We start from the raw sequence: 19,758 nt of genomic DNA, 5'->3' as shown, positions 1-19,758 counted from the left end.
ACTACCAAATTGGTCACATGGAAGACAGGAAGTTGAAGAGATACCAGAGGAAAAGAGAACAGGATGGACAGGTCTTTTCCCTAGAAGGAATTGGTTCCCACCTTCTTTGCCACTTAGGCCACCTGGAAAGGAAAAACACAGAGATCCGCCACTATGCACTTACAACACGCACCGCACCGTATACCAGAAAGTGAGGGCTGAGGAGGAAAACAATGGGAGGGGAGGGGTCTTCTTCCATCTTGGAAAACTTCTGGCCCTCTGACAAGATAAGAAAGAGAGCCCCAATCTCATGCGGCAATGACTGTCCAGAAATGACCCATCAGTGTAGCCGGGGTACAGGGGTGCAAGAGCACCTAGCTCTGGGGGTCCTAAACAGACCAGGTTCGGCCAGTCACTGCTGACAAAATCCAAAGGAAGAGAAATGAGTGGTGGTGAAACAAGACAGGAATTTATTTCAGTGAGGCCAACACACTGAGAAGACAGGGGACTCATGCATCTCAAAGACTGTCTCCAAAGTGCTGAAAATACTCCCAGGTTTATATGAGGAAAATGTGGGAAAAAAGTCAGTGGGTACATGCATGGGTGGGCGGTAAAGGTCTGGTTGATCACTGTCACGGGCCAAGTCTTGCTGGCTCAGGGTGGTCCTTATTGCTTGAGGGGATAGTTTCAGTTCCCATTAGAAAATGCTTTGCCTGCAGGGTCTTTTGCCAGAGTTAAGAGTCAAGCTGGAAAGAAGAACTTAATCACTTACCAAGTACAGATGGAGGTCAAAATGGAGGTAGTTGGTCTCTTTCGCTTTGCTGAACTCCCTTACCCTCCTCAGTCAGAACCTGATTTGGTTAGTGTAGGTAATCTCTCTTACAGCTTGCAGTTCTGTGGCCTTTCCTTCCCTGAGATATTAGGCAGATTGCTTGTCCAGAGGACCATACCTATAGTAATTATTCAGTCATTCAGCTAATATTTGAGCTTGAGGCCTTTGCTCACTTATGAGTCCTGAAATCACTTCTGTGACCCAGTCTTCTGAGGTGGGAGTGATATGCTGTGAAATGGATCCGGCCACAGGAGGAGAGCTGATTGAAAAGTCAGTAGGTAGAAGACAACAGGAGAAAGACCAACATTCAAAAGCCTAAAGTGGCTGACGTTCCTAGTTAAGAGATAGGGACTGTCTTGTGTGCACAAAACGGGTAGCAGTGATGAGCACTTCCTTCGTTGTGTGTGATTTGTCCTTGATTATTTGTGGTGCTGACGTAGTCTTGTTCCGTGGATAGATTATGCCTTTTAAAAATTTTGTTTTAAAAAACTGATTGGCAGTGTGGATGTTCCCAAACTCTTCCTGGCAATTTGAATCACCTTCTTTCAACTTTCTTTGAGGTACCTACGTAAAACAAGCCAGATATCAGAGCTGTTAAAAGACAAACTGAGGCATATCACAATTTTTCAGAGTTTATTTGAGCAAAAATCAGTGGGACTAAGGCAGTGCCAAATCAGAAGTGGTTAGGAGCAGAAGTTACGAAGACTTACAAAGGAAAGGTGGAAACAAAGCAAGGAAATCATGTGATTAGCTGTAGCTTAAGCATTTGTCTTATTCACAAAGACTCATTGGCTGTTTGTGATTGGTTGTCCTCAAGTTTGATTTCTAAGCCTTGAGATATTTATGGGTTTACTTAGGCCTAAAAGACATTAGAACCACCTATGTCTAATAGTCTCCTTGTTTAATTTAACACAGCATAGACCAATGGTTGTCTATGTTGTCAACTGTAGCACAGATTTGGCATAAACCAGAGTGAATAAGCCAACTCTGTGCTAGAGTTAATTGTATAGACAACCATTGGTCTACACTGAGTTAAATTAAATCACAGATCTACCATAGTTTCAAACCACTTTCTTCCAGCCTTTTGTTAATGTGTGTTCAGGGAATATTAACCTAAATAAAATGTAATTAGTATGAAAAATCTGTTCTCTGAAGTTATATAAGATTATACCTCATTTTTAGATCATTTATGAGGCAGGTGATAAATAGAAGGGCCCTGATGTTAGACTACCTAAGTGAAGTCCCAGCAATTGAATTTACTAGCTCTGTGACTTCTGAAGTTATCTGACCCCTCTCTGCTTCATTTTTCTTATATGCAAAATGGAAGTAATAATAAATAGCTTCTTATCCAGAGTTGAGAGGAAGTAAATGAGCCAGTTACTGTCCAATACATAATAAATGACAAGTAATAAATGTCAGTTTCATCATTATTAGTTTTTACGTTTTTTTCCTGTTCTCTTCCATTTGTACGGTTAAAGCCATTTTCTTCTTTTTTTTCTCCTAAAGTACCCATTCTGATTGCAGAACTAATATGTATTAGTAAAAGATTCAGAGAACACATAAAAAGATAAAAAGGAAATAGAAATGACCCATTAATCCCAGGTCCAAGAGATATAACCATCTTGAAAATGACTCAAGAAATCTATTTACTAGCATTTCCAAGAAATGTCTGAAATTTCCATTTCAGATCTTCCTCCACTTACAATGGTGTTATGTCCCAATAAACCCTCATACATTGGAAATATTGTAAGTTGAAAACACTTTGAACACACTAACCTGCTGCACATCATAGCTTAGCCCAGCCTCTAATTGGGCAAAATTATCAAACATAGAGACTTTTATCCAAAATGTTGAGTATCTGTGTAATTTATTGAATACTGTTCTGAAAGTTAAAACAGACGATTGTGTGGGTACAGGGGGTTTTAAGTATGTTGATTGCTCACACTCACGATCGTGTGGCTGGTTGGAGCCGTGATTGCCTCTGCTCGCCATCTTGAGAGAGGATCATACCATGTATCGCTGACCCAGGAAAAGACCCAAATTTAAAATTCAAAGTATAGATTCTACTGGATGAGTATAGCTTTCACACCAGCGTCAAGTTGAAAATTTTAAGTTGAGAGGCGCTTGGGTGGCTTCGTTGGTTGAGTGTCCGCCTTCGGCTCAGGTCATGATCTCACAGTTTGTGGGTTCAAGCCCCATGTTGGGCTCTGTGCTGACAGCTCAGAACCTGGAACCTGCTTCAGATTCTGTGTCTCCCTCTCTCTCTGACCCTTCTCTGCTCACACTCTGTCTCTGTCTCTCTCTCTCTCTCTCAAAAATAAACATTAAAAAAAACTAAAAAAAAAAAAACTTTAAGTCAAACCATTGTAAATCAGAAAGCATCTGTACTTGGTTTCATGAGAAGAAAAGCCTCATTTGTCCTAAGATGCTATTTTTCTTCCTTACACTGTTTTGCCAAGAGAAATCAAACAATGAATTAATCCTCAGTGTCTACTCTTTTCTGACACCCTCAGAGGAATCTATCACGATACCTTCCCATCTCCATGCCTTAGTGTCCTCATCTGAGGAGCAGGGATAGCAAGAGCCCGACAGCACTTCTGGTCCATGTTCTCCACACAGGGCCACTAAAGCCCTGGATAAACACGTGATGTGCCGGAGGCCCCCAATGGGGCTGGAATTAGAAGCTGGATCACTTGGTGTCCAGGCCAGTATATTTCCCACCACACTGTACAATGTGTAAGGCTGAACTCAAATAGTCTACCCTCAGCATGCCTGATTTCCCACCTCTAAAACTGCCCTGTCTGGGAGGGTGCCCTTGTCTGGGAGCGAGGCCAAATGGTGAAAGGGTGTTGGACAAGGAAGACAGAGGTTCAGAAGCAGCAGGGAGAAGAGGTTTAGTATTTTTAAATTTATTTATTTAATTTTATGGGGGGGTGGGGGAAGAGAGAGAGAAGAGCTCGACATAGGGCTCTATCACACGAACTGTGAGATCATGACCTGAGCTGAAACCAAGAGTCAGATGCTTAACTGACTGTGCCACCCAGGTGCCCAAGGTTTGGTATTTTTGCTCAAAAGTATCCATTCTGGAACAAAAGTACACATTTGTACTCAAAAGTATGCAGAATTGAAACAATGTCTTTTAGGGGTGCCTGGCTGGCTCAGTCTATAGAGCATGTGACTTAAAAAATTTTTTTTCTAATGTTTATTATTTCTGAGAGAGAGAGACAGAGCGGGAGTGGGAGAGGGGCAGAGAGAGAGGGAGACACAGAATCAGAAACAGGCTCCAGGCTCTGAGCTGTCAGCACAAGGCCCGATGAGGGGCTCAAACCCACCGACAGTAAGTAAGATCATGACCTGAGCTGAAGTCAGATGCTCAACCAACTGAGCCACCCAGGTGTCCCTTGAGCATGTGACTTTTTTTTTTTTAATTTTTTTTTCAACGTTTATTTATTTTTGGGACAGAGAGAGACAGAGCATGAACGGGGGAGGGGCAGAGAGAGAGGGAGACACAGAATCGGAAACAGGCTCCAGGCTCTGAGCCATCAGCCCAGAGCCCGACGCGGGGCTCGAACTCACGGACGGCGAGATCGTGACCTGGCTGAAGCCGGACGCTTAACCGACTGCGCCACCCAGGCGCCCCTGATCTCGGAGTTGTAAATTCAAGCCCCATGTTGTGCATACAGATTACTTAAAAATAAAACCTTTAAGACAATGCTTTTTAGATCTTTCTTTGATGAAAACCCTCTTCCCAATTTGGAGTAGTTTCCCTCCCAAGTCTGTGTTGGAGAAGGATGTTCTTTAAAAATAAAGTACTGTGTCTAAACCCTGAGAAAGGAAAAGGGTGGTTTTGGAAGGTAGAGGCTGGGGCGGGTGGGCCACTCCTTGTCAGAAAAGGCAGGGGAAAAGGCCCTGAGGCTGAGGAAGGAGCTTTTACTAGGAAGCACGGTGTTACAAAGGAACAGGGCAAAACCCAACAGAATCACAGAAAGGAATACGAGTTGTACAAATTGGTACTAGGGAGATGTGTACGTAGCTAGACTGGTTAACATGTCTTTAGAAAAGAACCCCCAGCTTGTTTTGTTTGGTTTTGAGGAACAAACTTCCACAAGGTCGTCATATCTGAAAATGTTACTAAGTGGGTGTTTACTTTCTTTAAAATGAATATCAAAGGTCCAGATTACAGTCAGATGTAAATCCTTTTAGAAAGATTTTGAGCATTTCAATGATTAAATAAAATGAAGTGTTCAGGATCACATGAAGAACATTAAATGAGACATTTCCTCTGTTACTTCTTTCTGGTCTTAATTTTTAGTTTTTAATTTTTTTAGTGCAAAAAGGTGTTTTTTTTAAACTTTTTTATTTGAGAGAGAGAGAGAGAGAGAGAGAGAGAGAAAGGGAATCTTAAGCAGGCTCACACTCAGCGCAGCATCCAACTTGGGGCTCCATCTCATGACCCTGGGATCAGGACCTGAGCCAAAATCAAGAGTTGGACGCTCAATCCACTGGGCCACCCGATGGCCCGAAAAAGGTGTTTTTATTAAATTAGCACAGGGACAAGACCAATGGGCAGGAAGAGCTGCACTATTCGGTCTTTTTATATAGCATGTTTATATTTGGATTAATCAAAATTAAATAAGATCAAACATGCCAAGTGCAGGGCACCTGGCTGTCTCAGTTGATGGAGCATGTGACCCTTGACCTTGGCGTCATGAATTCGAGCCCCATGTTGGGTGTAGAGATTACTTAAAAAAATGTTTTTAAAAACATGAAAGGTGCGTGTTATAGTAGGGCTTTAATATATATTTGTTTCCCATATTTAAAAACATGTATCATTAAACATAACATTAAAACATTTAGGTTGATTTTGCATATAGTTCAAAATTTTCTGAATTCTTATTAATTTATACCACATTTTCTGAGCAAAGAGTTACTATTTCCCTTAGCAGACGAGAAAGCTGATAGCAGAGAGGTTTAACTATTTGCCCAAGGCCTCTCGTTAGTACTACTTGATTCTGAGTCTGTCAGATCCATTCTGACCCACCATCATCAGGCTTTCTGCTCACCCACCACTCCACTGACACTATTTCTTCGATGACTTCCTCATTGTCAAATCCAATGATCACGTTTCAGTCCTCAATCGCATTAGACCCAATTTATCAGTTCCTCTTTTTTTCTTTTTTTTTTTTGATTTTAGGTTTAAGTAATCTCTACACCCCATGTGTGGCTCAAACTCACAATCCTGAGATCAATAGTCACATGTTCTATGAACTGAGCCAGCCAACCGCCCCTCATTCCCTCTCACTGGAAACATCTCCTTGCCACCCCTCATTTGGTTCCAGGACTCTACTCTGTCCTATGTCTTTTGCATCCCTCCTTGTCTCTTGTCTCTTCCTCCTCATTTTCCTTAGTGTGCCAGGGTCCAGTCTTCAGATTTCTCTATATTCCACTCCCTGGGTCATCTCGATTTAAACACCATCTTCCCCAAACCTGTTCCTCCAAAGGTTCCCCATCTTGGTAAAGGGGCCCAGGGGCCCAGGCCAAAACCTTGGATAATCATTTGATCTTTTTCTCTCCCATTTCACATCTAATTCATCAGCACATCCAATCTGTGACACATATGTATTCAAATCTGACTGTTTCTTCCACCTTCGTTGCTATCACCACTTCCGTGCTCACTGAATACTTGGGTGACCTCCTAAGGGGTCTCCCTTTGCCTTGCCTCACCCTTCCAGAGGCTGCTCTCCACACAGCACCAAAGCAGGCCTTTAAAATGTGAATCAGATCCTACTGCTGCCCTGCTCAAAACGCTCCAACGGCTTCCCATATTGTCACAGAAAAATCCCAAGTTCTTACTGCAACCTCTGCCTACCAGTCTTACCATTTGTACCCTGTCCTGCTCTCTCCCCATGAGCTGGCTTTGCTTTTCCTTGGTCATGCCAAGCTGGCCTGGCCTCAGGAGCTCTGTACTTGCTGGATTCTCTCCCTCTGACCTCTGCAGGGCTCCCTCTTGTATGTTATTCAAGGTTCTTGTCAAGTGCTGCCTTAGAATTTCCCCCACATGCCATCTAAAATGATACTTTCACTGCTCTCTATCCTTTTAAATGATTTATTTTCTTCATAGCACTTATCACTATAATAGGGAAAGATAGGATAAAATAGGCAGAGAAGGAAAGATGAGGGCCTGAGGTCCTTGGTGTGGAAAAACACATATTTTGGAACAATGCTGGGAGTGTCTGACCACAGCAAACCCCCTCAGGTGTCAGGTTCCTCTAAACAGAAACCACCTACCTCCCCTCAGGTTTTCCCTCAGGAATTTGACAAAAGACCCAAGCATGGCCATAGACCACCCCTCATACAATGGAAATGAGCCAGTCAGGAATGGACAACCCAACACTAGCTGTCAAGCCAATAAGGATAGAACCTGAGAAGGAACAAGGGGGAAGAGAAGGAGTAGGGTGGACCAGAACCTTATAAAAGAAGGACCCTTGCCTTTAGTCGTTAGGTATTCACTTTCCAATGAAAGAGCTTTCCTTCTATTACACTCTAATCTTCTACTCTAATAAACTTTTGCTTACTGCTCATTTTGTGTCCACCTCTTCATTCTTCGAAGTGGCGAGACCACGAATCCTGGGTATTGCGGTAAAAAACGTCCCACCACATCGATACTGTTCATTTGTCCATTGTTTGTCTCTAGCACTAAAATACAAGCTGCTTGAGGGCAGGGACCGTGTCATATTTTGTTCACTGTTACACCACCAGTGTCTAAAATAGGCACATAGTAGCTATTCAATAAATATTCAGTTTGTTAATCCATCCAATAAATATTTATTGTTTGGATGAGACTTAAGTTTCTGTGGAGAGAGAGGTACTGTGAAAAATAAGCAAATATGTAGTGCACCAGGAGCGCCTGGGTGGCTCGGTCAGTTAAGCCTCTGACTCTTCAGTTTCAGCTCAGTTCATGATCTCATAGTTCATGAGTTCGAGCCCTACATCGGGCTCTGCACTGTCAGTGCAGAGCCCGCTTGGGGTTCTTTCTCTCTCTCTTTCCTTCTCTCTGCCTCTCCCCTGCTCATGCTCTCTCTCTCTCTCTCTCTCTCTCTCTCAAAATAAGTAAGTAAACTTTGACAACATATGTAGTACACTAGATGGTAATAAATTCTATGGGGAAGAGGAATAGAAAGGGCAAAGGATCAGAGTTTTGAATTTTGGCTTTTGCTGTTTTGAATATGGTGATCAAAGAAAGTCTCACTGAAAGGCAACATCTGAGTTGAGAACTCAAGGAAATGAGGGAACAACTCATGAAGATATTTGGGAAATGGAAGGAACAAGGGGGGAAGAGAAGGGGGAGGGTGGGCCAGAACCTTATAAAGAAGGACCCTTGCCAAAAAAGAGAGGGAAAAGTGCAGAGGCCTTGAAACAGTGGTTGAGTGTGGCTTTGAGAAATAGCAAGGAAGCAGATGTGGCTGGAACACAGTAAGGAGGAGAATGGTAAAAGATGAGGTCAGAGAGATAAGGGGAATGAGATTGTATAGGGCTTGAAGTTCATGTAAAGACTTTGATGGGAGATTTTTCTTTGAGATAGGACACCAGTGCAGTCTTGGAATGTTTTAAGCTGAGGAGGGATGCGATCAGAATCTCTCTGTTGCTGTGGCTATAAGGTTATAGAGAGTCTAAGTTGGAAGCAAGATCAATTAGGAGGCAGCTGCCATAGTGCAGGCAAGAGGTCACAGAATCCTGGCCTAGGGGAATAATGATAATGGTGATGAAAGTGGTGGAACTCTGGATATATTTTGAGGCCAAAGCTAGCCGATTTTGTCAACAGCTTGAACATAAGAGTGTGAGAGATAGGGAGGAATCACGGTAAAACCAAAGGTTTCGGCAGTGCAGCTGATAAGCTATTTGCTAAGATGGAGAAGACTGTAAGGGGATATAGCTTTAGGGCAGGCGGAGTCATGTACATGCATTCTCTCTTGCACATATACACTTAATGTGCTTAAGAATATACATTGGAGATTCAAGTAGGCAATTGAATATATGGATCTGGAGTTCAAGGGAGTGATCTGTCTGGAGATGTACATTTAGGAATCATCATCAGCTTAGTGACAGTATTTAAAGGTACAGGCTGCCTAAGATCGTCAGGGTGGGGGTAGAATATAGAGAAGAGAGAAGGTTCTAAGAACTAACCCTTGAGGCACTCACTCCATCCATAGAGGTCAGGCAGATGAGCAGGAACTAGCCAAAGGGACGGAGTAGGAGCAGCCAGTGAGACAGGAGGAGAAGTAAGGGTGTTCTCTTGGAAGCCAAGTGAAGAAAGTGTTGGAAGGAGGAGAAAAAGATCAGCTGTGCAAATGTTGCTAGGGGATCAGGTAAGAGGAGGACTCAGAATGACCACAGGATTTAACAACATGGACTTCGCAGGTGACCTTGACAAAAGTTATGGTTGTGGTGAAAACATGATTGGAATAGATTCAAAAGGGAATGAGAGAGAGAGTTAGTGGAGACAGTGTGTATAGACACTTTTTAAGTTTTGTTTACAAGAAAGCAGAGAGGTAAGGTAATAGCCAAGAGGGAGATGTGGAGTTGAAAGGTAAATGCTGTCCTGTGTTAAGATAAGGATATTTTAGAATATATTGATAGGGTGATGGCAATGATCTAGTGGAGAGGACAATTTGACTATTCAGGAGAGAGGGATAATTCTGTAGCAATGTCTTTGAGTAGATGAGAGAAAATTGGATCTAGTGTCCAAGTGGAGATGATGACCTTGGACAGGAGCTTAATAGTTTATCTGTGACACCATGTGGGAAGGCAGAGAATATGATAAATGCGGTTGGTGATCAGAGCACATGGAAGACATTTTTTCTGGTTGCTTCTCTTAGGAAAATGGGAGATCGGGTCATCAGCTGTGTGAGGTTTGAGGCGAGAAGAGAAGGTGTGAAACAGTTGTCTTGGTGAGTGGAAAGTGAACTATTTAGGGAAATATGATAGGATTGTCAGGCAGCACTAAAGGCAGCCTTGGGGTTAGTGGTCATAATTTTATGTGAGCCACTCCACATGATTGGCTGTTTTCCTCTTGCCATGGTCAAGTGCATAAATGAGTTGTAAGGGCTAAAACCAAGGTCTCGAAAGTGCTGGTTCTTTTTGGTGCAAAGGTGGACAATTTTTTGCCATGGGTTTAGGTTTTGCCAGGCAAGTCTGAAGGAGGGTCAGGTGTAGGTAGTAATGAATCATGGATAGAAGCTGGTTAAGGACAGACATGAGGACATTGTGGACAGTGAAATGGTTCTAGGATCAATGGACCATACATCCATTGGAATAAGGAAGAATTACTGAAGTCAGAGCTCAGATGGCAGCAGGAGGTGATGGTGAGAGTGGGAAGCTTAAGAGTGAGATTTTGAATGCAAAATCCTGAAAGAGCTAACTACAGAACCAGAGTTCAGAAACTCCTCACACCAAGTTTCAAATTTGTGAGTATAAGCAAAACTTTCAGTATATGCTGTCAGAATAGATTGTGAAGAGAGGGGAGAAGGAGACAGCAATAAAGATGACTTTTGACAGAGAAAGTGGATAAAGAATCATTTCAAGCATGAAAGGAAAGCAAACCAAATAAAGCCAAAATCAAGGTCATAGAGATCCATGTGGGAAAGGGAAGAACTGGAAAGAGATTTGTTCTATACTTCAAGGTCACAGTGAGAGAGGTGGGTGAGTGGAGGGAATTAGAATCAGGGCTGAAAGCAAAAGTAGAAATACTTGACATTGTTGATCCATGAGGGGACTTCCCTTGTGTGCTATCAAGAATCATTAAAAATAGCTGATTCTTTGGATCTCCAAAAGAACTCATTAGTAACTTTAAGAGTCCCTTGGTTGCTAGCTACCATATGTGAGGGCATAGTCCCCTCCTTACTCAGTGCTCATTTACTTCAGGGACATCAAGTAGTAGTCAAACTACAGAATGTGCTATAACAATAAATCACATTACCTGGACACACTGTTTCTCCAAACACAGGTTTCTGAAAGAGCAGTGTGAGAGACCTCTGGCCACTCAAGTAAAACTGGATAATAAGTTTAATTAATAACTTGGAATACAAACCTTTTTGTGGCTTATCATTTACTCTTGAAAATTATTTTTTTTTTAAAGATTTTATTTTAGGGGGTGCCTGACTGGCTCAGTCAGTAGAGCATGTGACTCTTGATCTCAGAGTTGTGGGTTCAAACCCTATGTTGGGCATGGAGCCCACTTAAAAAATTTTGTAAAATAAAAAAAGATTTCATTTATTATTATTATTTTTTTTTTTTTTTTTGAGTAATTGCTACAGCCAACACGGGATTGAACTCACAACCCTGAAATCAAAAGAGTCATGTGCTTTACTGACTGAGCCAGTCAGGAACCTACTAAAGATTTTATTTTTAACTAATCTCTACAGTCAACATGGGGCTCAAACCCACAACCCTGAGATCAAGAGTCATGTGCTCTATGGACTGAGCTAGCCAGGTGCCCCTGAGCTTGTTTTTTTATTTGAATTTTTCAGTAGATAATTTTCAAGAGCATATAATAGGGACACATGACTCTTGATCCCAGGGTTGTGAATTCGAACCCCACACTGGGTGCAAAGATTACTTAAAAAGAAAATCTTCAGGGGAACCTGCCTGGGTGGCTCAGTCAGTTGAGCATCCTACTCATAATTTCAGCTCAGGTCATGATCTCCCCATTTGTGAGATCGAGCCCCATGTTGGGCTCCAAGCAGACAGTGCAGAGCCTGCTTGGGATTCCTCTCTCTCTCTCCCCCCCCCCGCCCATCTCTTTCCCCTCTCCTGCTCATGCAGGCTCTCTCCCTCAAAATAAATGAACTTAAAAAACATCTTCAAAAAAAAAAAGCTCAAAAATGAATTCTTTTTTTTTTTTTTTTAATTTTTTTTTTTTTCAACGTTTATTTATTTTTGGGACGGAGAGAGACAGAGCATGAACGGGGGAGGGGCAGAGAGAGAGGGAGACACAGAATCAGAAACAGGCTCCAGGCTCTGAGCCATCAGCCCAGAGCCTGACGCGGGGCTCGAACTCACGGACCGCGAGATCGTGACCTGGCTGAAGTCGGACGCTTAACCGACTGCGCCACCCAGGCACCCCAAAAATGAATTCTTATTGTGGTGATATTTGCACGACTCTGTCAACATACTAAAAGTTATTAAATTGTACGCTGAAAATGGGTGCATTTCATGGAATGTAAGATTACATCTCAAAAAACTTTTTAAAAGGAATCACTATTTGGGGTGCCTTGGAGGCTCAGTCGGTTGAGCATCGGACTTCAGCTCAGGTCATGATCTCATGGTTTGTGAGTTCGAGCCCCTCGTCAGGCTCTGTGCTCACAGCTCAGAGCCTGGAGCCTGCTTCGGATTCTGTGTCTCCCTCTCTGTCTGCCCCTACCCCACTCATGCTCTGTCTCTATCTATCAAAAGTGAATAAATGCTAAAAAAAAGGAATCCATATTTATTAAATATTGTAATGACATATTTCAAAACTTAAGTCAGTGTTGAGCTCAAAGGGATACTCAATGTTGATTTTTTTAAATTAGTAAGTGAAACAGCCTACCAGTGTAGAGTTCTAATGAAAGGAAAAGAATTAGGTCATTCCTTATGTATTTCTAGTACTAGTTAATATAAACCAGAAGTGAAATTGCAACATTGCCCAGGATAATAACTGAGGTTTGCATAAGGCTCTAGAAAATTCCTTCCTTGCAACACTTCCTGGCCAGTATGTGCTCTTGTTCTTCCTGGTAAAGTCCAGCCCATATTGTCTGTGTACTTCTCCTTAACATTTCTTTGCTTGTCACTTGGCTGGATGTGCTTTACTGCTGGGAGAGTAACAATTTTTAATACTGAAGTAGGAGGAGAGTTAGAAGACAGTAGTAAATTTTGCTGACAGGAAAAAGGCCAAGTAGGAACTTGCATGTAAGTCAGCCCACTAGTTAGTCATCGTTCTCGCCAATAAAATACATACCTGGAGTGTGATGGGAGTGGCGATTTGAACGCTCAGCTGGCCTGGTTTCCCCGAACTTTGGAAAGTCCTTAGGTGGGACACAAGTGTACTGAGGTGGGGCTCGCTGCCTCATGATCTCGTAACAGCTGTTGTTTTGTCACAATTATTCATGGCAGTGAGCCCGTCACTGAGTATTCCAGGCTTACGCCTCTGTAACTAAACTTTTATGTTTACTGCCAAACTGAAATGCTTAAAACACCCAGCAGCGGTGGGCGAACTGAAAGTCTCCAGTCAGAATGTCTCCTCTCTGGCATAACTAACAACTTGTGCCAAGTTCTGCCTTCCTGGTTTTCCTCATGTGACTCTCCCTGCTCTGCCACACCCATCAGCCTGTCCAAACCAGTCCCCATGTGCCTTACAGTCTTAGCTTCTGCTGTGCCTTCCCGGAGCGCCACCTCTGAGACAGTCTCTCCTGAGTTCATGCCCTGGGTCGGCCCCATAAGTAAATGTGTGACTTGAGGAAATTCCTTTCCCTTCCCCGGAAAATGGGACAATACTTCTTAGGGTGGTGGTTTGGTAGTAGATGCTCAATAAAAATTAATATCTTCGGGGCGCCTGGGTGGCTCAGTCAGTTAGCATCTGACTTCGGCTCAGGTCATGATCTCGCGGTTCATAAATTCAAGCCCCACGTCTGGCTCTGTGCTGACAGGTCAGAGGGAGCTGATAGCATATATCACTTTCCTCTGAATAGAATGTAGTTCATAATTTAGCACTTAATTATAAATCTCTTGTAATTTTGTTCATTATTTCATGTGGTGTTTGTCTCATCCTCAGTTAGCCCAAACCTTCCCAGAGAAGAGAGAAAAGGCTTTATGTTTTTAAAAGTCCTCTTAGAATATCTTCTCAGCGACAGAGCAAGATTACACAGGTTTTAAATATGTTATGGTTGGTAGGCAGTTTGATTTGTTGACACCACCATAGTCAGTTCCATTAGGTTGTGGTAACAGGATGAGACCAGGTGGCTAGGATGTAGAGACACTGTGATTGGGCTATTGGACCCGAGTAATTTGCATCATTAATGTTCAGTTTCTCAGGTGGTAGAGAATTACTTTATTAATATAAGTAGAGGGTTTTCTATACAGTCTTAATACTTCCAAGTTCTATTACTCATCCCAATTACTGACACCAGTTGCCCATGACAGAAACTTGAGACATGCTTAACTCCGCCTTCCTTACCTGCCTCACACTCACTTGATTAGTCAGCAAGGCCCAATAGATTCTGCCCCTTCTTCGACGCTGCAGTCTGGCCTTCCTCTCCATTCCCACTCCTCAGGCTCTAGTTCAGGCTTCCACCATTGCTTATTTGGAATCTCTGAAAAACCTCACAGCAGGTCTCCTTGTTGCTATATTCACACCTCTGCCATTTACTTCCAAAATGCAAAATGAGGCCACAGTTATCTTTCTCAAACAACTATCTGATCAAGTTATTCTCCTTTCTAAAGCCCATTACGGGCACCTAGAGTGGCTCAGTGGTTAAGCATCTGACTCTTAATTTGAGCTCACGGCATGATCTCACGGTTTGTGGGTTCGAGCCCCATGTTGGGCTCCAGGCTGACAGTGTGGAGCCTGCTTGAGATTCTCTCTGCCCCTCCCCTGCTCTCTCTGTCTCTCAAAAGTAAGTAAATAAACTTTAAAAAATGATTTTCTTTCTTTTTTTTTAAAGGTTTATTTATTTTTCAGAGACAGACAGAAACAGAGTGTGAGGAGAGGAGGGGCAGAAAGAGAGGGAGACACAGAACCTGAATCAGGCTCCAGGCTCTGAGATGACCACACAGAACCCGATGTGGGGCTCAAACTCACTGACCATGAGATCATGACCTGAGCTGAAGTCAGACGCTTAACCAACTGAGCCACACAGGCACCCTTAAAAAATGATTTTCTAAATAAATAAAATAAAGAATAAAACCCTTTAATGGTTGACCATTAGCCACAGGACCCTGCCACCCACCATGGAGTCCATCACCATCAAATCCTTATCTCCCCTCCCATTTCTGTCTTCCATCATTCCTCCTTTTACATCCTCATTACAGTTATAATGTGCAAGCTCTTGCAAGCTTCTGGGCTTTTTAAGATACTGTTTTCTTGTCCAGGAATGCCCTTCTCCTTCATTTCCCTTTTTATCAGTGGTTTGGAGCAAAGGCTGTAGGTCAGACACCTTCATCTGAATCCTGTCTTCTGTATTTGCTAGCTGGGCTGTTGGGTAAGTTACTAATCTCTTGAGACTCACTTTCTACATTTGTAAAATGGGGCTTACAACAAGCACCGCCTCCAAGGGCTAGTGTAAAGACTGAAGGAGAAAAATAACGTGTCTAGTACTTAGGAAAGTGTCTGGTACAGAGCAAAGGCCAAATAAAAGTTAGTCATTGCTACCACTTAATATTGAAGTGTTATTTCAAGACATTGCTCATTTGACTTCAATGATAGATTGAATGGTGGTGTCTATGTCCTAATCCCTGGAACCTACGAGTATGTGATTTCACATGGTAAAGGGAGATTGCAGGTGTGACTAAGTGACGTAAAATTTTCCAGGTGAGTCCCGTGTAATCACAAGATTCCTTATATGAGGAAGGTAGGACAGTCAGAGAAGGGAGAAGGCAAAGTGCTAATGGAAGCAGAGACTGGGGTGAGATAAAGAATGCTGGCAGCCTCTAAAAGATGGAAGAGATAGGAATTACCTGCAGAGTATCCAGAAAGAACCAGTCTTGTCAACGCCTTAATTTTAGTCCTAAAGACTCATTGCTGACTTCTGACCTCCAGAACTATAAGAGAACACGTTTGTGGTGCAGCCACTCTGGAAAACAGTATGGATGTTCCTCAAAAGATTAAAAACAGAACTACCCTATGACCCAGTACTACTAGATATTTAATTGTACTACTAGACATTTATCCAAAGGACACAGGAGTGCTGATATGAAGGGGCACATGCACCCCAATGTTTATAGCAGCACTACCAACAATAGTCAAATTATGGAAAGAGCCCAGATGTCCATCAACTGACAAATGGATAAAGATGTGGTATATATATATATACATACATATATATATATATATATACATACATATATATATATATATAATGGAATATTACTCTATGATCAAAAAGAATATAATCTTGCCATTTGCAATAACATGGGTGGAACTAGAGTGTATTATACTAAGTGAAATAAGTCAGTCAGAGAAAGATAAGTATCATATGATTTCACTCACATGTGGAACTTAAGAAACAAAACAGATGAACACAGAGGAAGGGAAGGAAAAAATTAAAACAGAGAGGGAGGCAAACCATAAGAGACTTTTTACTTTCTTTTTTAAAAATAATTTATTTTTTAATTTATATCCAAGTTAGTTATTCCTTAATTCCCCTTACCCATTTAGCCCATCCCCCCCTCCCATAACCCCTCCAGCAGCCCTCTGTTCTCTATATTTAAGGGTCTCTTATGTTTTGTCCCCCCTCTCTATTTTTATGTTATTTTTGCTTCCCTTCCCTTATGTTCATCTGTTTTGTATCTTAAATTTCTCATATGAGTAAAGTCATATGATATTTGTCTTCTAATTTCACTTAGCATAATACCCTTATTATTATCTTGCAAATGGAAAGATTTCATTCTTTTTGATTGCCAATACTCCATTATATGTGTAAATATATATTATATATATTTTATATTATATATTATATATATATTATATGTGTATACATATAATGTGTGTATGTATATATATACATATATATATGTATGTATGTATATATATACCACATCTTCTTTATCCATTCATTCATCGATGGACATTTGGGCTCTTTCCATACTTTGGCTATTGTTGATAGTGCTGCTATAAACATTGAGGTGCATGTGCACCTTCGAAACAGCATACCTGTATCCCTTGGATAAATATCTAGTAGTGCAATTGCTGGGTCATAGGGTACTTCTATTTTTAATATTTTGAGGAACCTCCATACTGTTTTCCAGAGTAGCTGCACCAGTTTGCATTCCCATCAGCAGTGCAAAAGAGATCCTCTTTCTCCGCATCCTCACCAATGTCTGTTGTTGCCTGAGTTGTTAATGTTAGCCATTCTGACAGGTGTGAGTAGTATCTCATTGTGGTTTTGATTTGTACTTCCCTGATGATGAGCATTTTTTCATGTGTTGTTTGCCAATCTGGATGTCTTCTTTGGAGAAGTGTCTATTCATGTCTTTTGTCATTTCTTCAGTGGATTATTTGTTTTTTGGGTGTTGAGTTTGATAAGTTCTTTATAGATTTTAGTTACTAACCCCTTTATCTGATATTCCACTCCGTCGGTTGCCTTTTAGTTTTGTTTATTGTTTCCTTTGCTGTGCAGAAGCTTTCTATTTTGATGAGGTCCCAATAGTTTATTTTTGCTTTTGTTTCCCTTGCCTCTAGAGACATGTTGAGTAAGAAGTTGCTGCAGCCAAGGTCAAAGAGGTTTCTGCCTGCTTTCTTGTCTAGCATTTTGATTGCTTCCTGTCTTACGTTTAAGTCTTTTATCCATTTTGATTTTTTGTGTACGTATTTTTTGTGTACGGTGTAAGAAGTGGTCCAGGTTCATTTTTCTGCATGTCACTGTCCAGTTTTCCCAGCAACACTTGCTGAAGAGACTGTCTTTATTCCATTGGATATTCTTTCCTGCTTTGTCAAAGATGAGTTGGCCATACATTTGTGGGTCCATTTCTGGGTTCTCTGTTCTGTTCCATTGATCTGAGTATCTGTTTTTGTGCCACGTAAGAGACTCTTAAATACAGAGAACAAACTGAGGGTTGCTGGAGGGGAGGTAGGTGGGGGAGTGGTGGGGTAAATGTGTGATGGGCATTAAGGAGGACACTTGTTGGGATGAGCACTGGGTGTCATATGTAAGTGATGAATCACTAAATTCTACTCCTGAGACCAGTACTACACTATATGTTAATTAGCTTGGATTTAAATAAAATTAAAAAAATATATAGAGAGAGAGACAGAAAGAGAACGCATTTGTGTTGAATTAAGCCACTAAATGTGTGGTAATCTGTCATAGCAGCGATAGGAAAGGAGCACAACTTCCTAGAGGTGACTTGAACCCCATAACATTTACATATAGAGATATAATTTTGTTAATTAAAAACTTTTTTAAGGTTTTTGATTTATTTTGAGAGAGACAGAGACAGTATGAGTATGGGGGTGGGGCAGAGAGACAATCCCAAGCAGGCTCTGAGCTGCCAGCACAAAACTTGAACCTACAAAACTGTGAGATCATGACCTGAACCAAAAGTAAAAGTCAGACATTAACTGAGTGAGCCAACCAGGTGCACCTAGACATATAATTTTTTAAAATATATATATTTAAATGTTTATTTATTTTTGAGAGAGAGCGAGAGCGAGAGAGAGAGAGAGAGTACGAGCAGGAGAGGGGCAGAGAGAGAGGGAGACAGAGAATCCGAAGCAGGTTCCAGACTCCGAGCTGTCAGCACAGAGCCAGACTTGGGCTCAGACTTACAAACCGTGAGATCATGATCTGAGCCAAAGTCAGGGCATTAACCGACTGAACCACCCAGGTGGCTTACTTGCTTTTTTAAGCTTACAAAAATTATATTGGGGCACCTGGGTGGGTCAGTCGGTTGTATCCGACTTTGGCTCCGGTCATCATCTCATGGTTGGTGAATTAAAGCCCGGCATCAGGGTCTCTCTCTGCTGTCAGCTAGGAGCCCACTTTGGATCCTCTGTCCCCCTCTCTATCTGCCCCCCCTCTCAAAAATAAATAAACATTAAAAATAATAAGTTAATAAATAAATAAATAAATAAATAAATATATAAAGTAAGCTCTCAGTCCAATGTGGGGCTTGAGTTCATGACCCCACGATCAAGAGTCACATGCTCTACCGACTAAGCCCCTAGATATATAATTTTTAATTCGTATGTCTCTCCTGTGAAACTGTGTGTTTCTTAAGGGCTACTGCTTATTAATATTTGAAACCACCTCCTCTCCCTACCTCTACATACTTAGCACAATGTCTGGCACATTCTCAAACTCTAATATTTGATGGAGGAAAGTTTGTGGCCTCAAGGGTGGGTTTTGTTTCGATTGCATTGAGTTCATGTGGAGATGGAGGGACCAGCCATGGATTCTCAAATGAGGTTCAGTCTCTGGCAAGTACAGGTCTGGGAGATGTGTCAGGGGAAATGATTGAAATAGGTCTGGGGATTGTTGTAGAGAAGAGAGGTGACTGTAATTGAAGAAGCGCCTGGTCCTGGAATACTTTATATGATGAATATTTCATGGGGCTCTGGTCTCTGCCTTTCAAAGATACAATAGCTCTAGAAAAGATCCAGCAGAGGACATTAAAAATGATCAAGGGCAGAGGGAATTATGTATGGCGGTAAAAATGAAAAGATTCCATTTGCAAAAAAAAAAAAAAAAAGTGGAAGTCTTAAACTCATGAGGAATAATCATTCATTATTTTCTCAAATCCGGAAAAAAATAGAAATAGGTAACATTCCTGAAGCCTAACAGTCTTTCCAACAACAACAACAAAAATAGCTCTTTATATAGCATCCATTAAAATACAGAATCCATTACTTCAAGAGGCTGTGTCAACTGAAGTTCTTTTGTTTTTTGTTTTAAAAATTTTTAATGTTTAATTTTGAGAGAGAGAGAGAGAGAGAGAGAGACAGAGCATGAGCTGGGGAGGGACAGAGAGAGAGGGAGACAGAATCCGGAGCAGGCTCCAAGCTCTGAGCTGTCAGCACACAGGCTGACACAAAATGGGCTCGAAATCACAGACCTTGAGATCATGACCTGAGCCCAAGTCGGACTCTTAACTGACTGAGCCACCCTGGTGCCCCACTCTCTTGCCAAATGAAAATGTGAATACTTCCGGCAGAGCTGGATTAAGGGTCAAGCCAGCCTGGCAGCTGCCCTAGATGCTTG

At 41.8% G+C, this 19,758-nt stretch overlaps 1 long non-coding RNA gene across 1 annotated transcript in view; it reads right to left on the bottom strand.

Annotated features, from left to right (window-relative positions):
* Positions 1 to 426: 426 nt before the first annotated feature.
* Positions 427 to 19,758, bottom strand: part of LOC122489751 — a 44,325-nt gene continuing 24,993 nt past the window's right edge. Inside the window, exon 3 of the long non-coding RNA XR_006298988.1 lies at positions 427 to 1,375. This is a non-coding gene — a long non-coding RNA (uncharacterized LOC122489751). The remainder of the gene's footprint in view (positions 1,376 to 19,758) is intronic.

This window comes from Prionailurus bengalensis, chromosome B2, assembly GCF_016509475.1.
Source record: "Prionailurus bengalensis isolate Pbe53 chromosome B2, Fcat_Pben_1.1_paternal_pri, whole genome shotgun sequence".
Taxonomy (NCBI): domain Eukaryota; kingdom Metazoa; phylum Chordata; class Mammalia; order Carnivora; family Felidae; genus Prionailurus; species Prionailurus bengalensis.
This window is presented reverse-complemented; position numbering and strand designations above follow the sequence as displayed.